Below are 5,023 nucleotides of genomic sequence, written 5' to 3' on the forward strand. Positions count from 1 at the left end.
AGGTGAGGTATCTCCATGCTATTGTTAGAAGTGATGTCAGGTTGCAGCTCATGGAGGATTTACTCACGCCCTATTATGGAATAATCTGTCAGTCAGCTTTAAATACTCATTAACTGAAGGTTCCGATCACTTTAACCCATTCAGACGTCTCTTCTTCCTCATGTTAAGCAGGTTAATTGTTTTTTTTCCTAATTATAAAGATCATGGTTAAATCTGAGAGGGGCCCGCATTTGGTTAGCTTCCTCATGGCCTCAGTTGGTTTTTGCTCAATCATCTGGCTGTTTTAACAAAGGCTAGCTTGCAGTCTTTGATGTGTCTCAGGGATAAGGTGTTTCAAAAGAATGTTAGTAATCAAATGAAAGGACCAGGGCAGTTTTATGTTGACATTTATATTACAATCATGCTAGGAAAAATGTAGCTTGAAGACCATGGCACAACCAAAATCATTGGAACCTCATACAACATGCAGTCACTGTCTTAGAAACAGTTGTTTCAAAGACAGTTGGAGAAATGTGGAGATTTTTATTTTGCATACCCAAGAGGACACAGAAGAACAAAGTCAAACTCAAGGCGAGCATTTATTGCTGAGATGTCCAGGAATATTAGGGAATGCAAATATCAAGAGAAGACTAGTAATACATGTCCAGGAATCACAGGGAAAACAGAACTAGGGAACAGAAGACTGAGACAATATATCTGCATATGAGTTGATGAGAGAGAAGAAACAGCTGGGGGACTACACACAGCTAAAAACAATCTAGATAAGGAGCAGGGGGAAGTCAAGATACAGAACAAACAAACAAAATATAACAGGAAATACGAAGGAATAAACAAGATTGGCTTAACCCGGGGAGGACAGAGGTCGGCAAAGACGAGAGATAAACACAGAGACGAGACTGAAGGAATAAAATGAAAATGCAAAGGGAACTAATGAGATAAAACCTCAGAGTCATCAGAAAACTACGGACTGGATAAGAATTAATACAGAAGGAAATCTGACAAACAAAACTAGAAAATAAATCATAACAAAATAAACAAAGTTTCTGTACTTTTAAATTAAAGCAACAACTCCCACCAATAGAAAACTAAGGACTAACTCAATACAAAAGATACCTAAAAAGCAAAGCACAAGTGGCAAACTTTCAGTTCAGTTCATTTTTATTTCAAACATTTCAAACATGTGCCTTCACAATCATTACAAAATATCTTTCCATTATTTGTTTGAAAAGGAGAAGGCAGAAGTATATACTTATTTGTCCCTACCCCCTCAGTCAACTTAAATATATACAAGGGCCACTGAAGAGGTAACAAAGAATATTAGCAGGACTATATTACTAAGGAAAAACTCCATGACAGAAATGAAGGACTGCCTGGAGATCCTTTATAGTTGTGTTCAAAGCAACTTTGGTGCATCTACACAGAGGTAAAAAGGCAATAGGACAGATTCAGTCTGCTATCAGACTATGATTAATGGGGTCAGGTTGGCAATTAAATGCAATCTGCTGGTGATAATGCAACAATCAACTGTGGCAACGTAGTGAAAATTGCAAACATGTTGCCATCTGTTGTTTGTTACACAGAAATTCATATTAAGTATTTACGTTCACAATTCAACCAGAATCTCATGACTCTGAAACAGATATATGTTGTTTCATGCAGTTATGAATTCCTCCACAATAGTGATGTAGTTGCTGCATGTCAGCAATTTAATTGCAAAATGACATTGGCGCTTGGCAGCCAACTTGCAAACCTTCACCAGTCTGTCTGAGAGGGATTACAGTCAGTGCAAGTCAGACCGTAACTGTGTGGGGGACAGGTTACCTCCAAATAGCCTAGACAACTTCTGCAATCGCCTTGCACGATTGTTCCATGCTCAACTTCTGGGTAATCAGTTAGACCTTAACTATTTTTGTTCTAGTAACTGAGCCATGAAGCAAAGCTTGTTGCACTACCCTGTCAATAAACGTGGATCATAATCAGGCAAGAAATTACTTTATCCTCAGGTTCGTATTAGAGCATGTTGAAGGACTTCTACTCTGCCAACCTACCCCTAGTTTTATTAAATGCATATGCGGAAGAACGGAGAGCGTAGCAGAACAAATTCGTACTGAAACAACAGAAATACAGTCTGACAGCATAATCCTGACTCAAGTTCCACTCAATAGAGCTTGTCACAGCAGGAAAGGCTCAGGTGTAATGGATCACCTTAACAGTGACTGGCTTCCATTAAGTGTCCCATTAATCTGTGTCAGTCACCGAGCATGCACAATATACAACAGAAGACTGGAAAGGGCTCATCTAACTGGAATGCTGCCTTCAATATTGACATCAGTAATGATGGCTGTGCCTTTAATGCCACCTCATGTGAAACTATTTGATGTGAAAAAGGTCTATTATACTTCAGGCTATGGGACAACTGTGTTTATTTTTTGTTGGTATTCAATACAACGAATCATTTATTCTTATTTAATTTCACAGTTTTTCAGAAATGTTACAAAAGGTCTGATCTTGGTAGAATCGAGACAAAGCACCAAACTTTCAGCATACTTCACTTCAGAGCTCTTGCCACAAAAACATGTCAGTTAAAAAATGTTTTCAGGGTAGAAAATGTTGACAAGCTGTACACCGTGTCCAGTCTGCAGAGCACTCACTGATACTTCACTGTTCACTTTCTATTTTGCGATTTACTTGTGATTCATCGCTTCTTGTGGGCAGATAGGGGACCTAAAATTTGAATTGGGCAACCACAGTGAATTTATAGCATCTCATTCAGCTGCAGTGAGGCACTCTTCTCTGCTGGAGGACCTCTTTCAGAAGCGGGCCAATATATTTTACATAATTATCCTGTCTTTCCCAGCATTAGCAGAGAATGTGATTACACCATGCATATTAAATGAAACCATGAAATGTAGAATATTGACTACCACTGTCAATTTCTAGGAAACAGAGACCAGGACACAACAAGAGATGCTAAGCAATCATCAGCACAACACATCATCAAGCTATTTCAGTGTGGAGTGTACTTACAGATGGCTGCAGGGCTGATTAGGATGCTTGATGAAGCATCTTGGTTATTTTACGGTACCCTTGATCATTTCTGCATGCTGGGAACATATGTAAGCTTTTCAGAGATACTTCTGATTGACACTGGTATACACGCCAAGTGAGATTATTGCTGTGTATTATCTGCTGAATGGATTCAACTGTCCATTTAGGACAAGATTTCTTTTTTAAATAAGTAAAATACCTGTTTTTAGGCCACTTGGGTCACATCCAGTATCGATAAGAAGACATGTGGCCGTTCAGCTTTTAAATGCTGAACAACTATGACTATGACTCTGTTACCACCAAAGTCTAAAACCCAGAAAATATGAAAAAGCTTGGCTTTGGTCTTGAAGGTCTTGAGTAATCAGCCCCCATCTTATCTTAAAGACCTGATAGTACCATGTCACTTTAAGAGAGCACTTCACTCTCAGACTGCTGGTTTACGTCTTTACTGCTGCTGGTTCTCAGGGTATGTAAAATGAGAATGGGAGGCGGAGGCTTCAGCTTTCAGGTCCCTCTTCTATGGAACCAGCTCCCAGTTTGGATTTTGGAGACAAACTCTCGCTAAACTTAACACTTCTTTTTGATATGGTTGGCTCAGGTGACACTAAGTCCTCCCTTAGTTATCCAGAATAAACGATATAGCCATTATATAACAGATCATTCCACTGTTGCTATTTTGTTGCTGTTCTATATTTAGTGGATAAGGTGGTACACAGAAGCTTCTGGGTTTGAATCCAGCAGCTGGCCGGGCTTTTCTCTGGGGAGTTGGGGTGTTCTCCCCACACTCGCAAGTGTTTTCTCTATGGCATGCTAAATCGTTCTGGTGCACAGCCAGCAAAGTTATAGTGACTATTAGCATTTAAGCTTCTAAACAATTTCTTTTCCCATTAGATCTACATCAAGTGGCTCAAAAAATATAATGCTTACTGTGAAGAAGTGGAAGAACAAACAGTGCCTTTCATATTTTACGTTGTCTGTGTTCTGATGTACGTCCCTCTTCTGTAACATCCCTTTCTGTTGTAAGTCATCCGCTACATTCATGTGGTCACCACATGATTCACAGGATTGATATATTGTGTAACCATATGATTAAGAGCTACTACTAATAGGAAATGCAAAAGGGAGGAAGTAAGCGCTCAGCTCACTCTACATCCAAGAGAATACATGTGTGCTGCTGAGCTGGATGTGCTACGATACAACCAAGCCAGTCATAACCGAGTGAATGTTGGTCTCTGCATTTGCTCTAGCTCACTGGTTCTGACCAGTTCAGGATGAAGCCCATTTTGTTTTACTATTACCCAGTTATGATGTACTCTGAACACATGATCATGATGGTTTTTGATCAACAAAGTTAGCAGTGAACTGTTGTGCAGAGTGGAACGTTTTTCTGCTAAGGATGTGTATGCATCACTCAGGGATTTCTATAAAGATAAAAAAAAAAAAAAAAACACGACTTATCGCCTTATAAGCACAACTGACATGAATGACAGCTTGGCTCAGTGTCCACTGGATCTGTAAGTAAGTATATGTGAGCTAACAAAATTTCCACAAGTGGCCACAAAAATTGGTTGCAGCGTTTAGTATTTGAACATACACTACAAACTACGTGTTTACATGTAATTCTACAGTTGCTGTCAGGGTCTCATGCTGCTTTGTAAGGAATCTTTCCACGCAAAGTCAGGACTAAGTGTCTACAATCAGACAGCTGCTGTGTAATGGAGGACGTCAGATCCCAGGCTGCTGTCTATCAGTCCTCACAGGGAAAGGCAAAAGAGTCTCAACTGTCAAATTACTTTTTCAAGTCAGATTGGAACAAAAGCGGTTTGACTCAAACTTGAAGGTCATAACTGAGGAATTTATTCATTGTTTCATCTCTTCCTGGGCCAGAGCAATTACTCCTGTATATTCTAATCTCGCTTTGCATCCATGTACACTTCTGGCAAACTTCAAAGGGTTTCTTTGAAAAACACCCTTC

Source organism: Rhamphochromis sp. 'chilingali' (genome assembly GCF_963969265.1).
Source record: "Rhamphochromis sp. 'chilingali' genome assembly, chromosome: 9".
NCBI classification, from domain to species: domain Eukaryota; kingdom Metazoa; phylum Chordata; class Actinopteri; order Cichliformes; family Cichlidae; genus Rhamphochromis; species Rhamphochromis sp. 'chilingali'.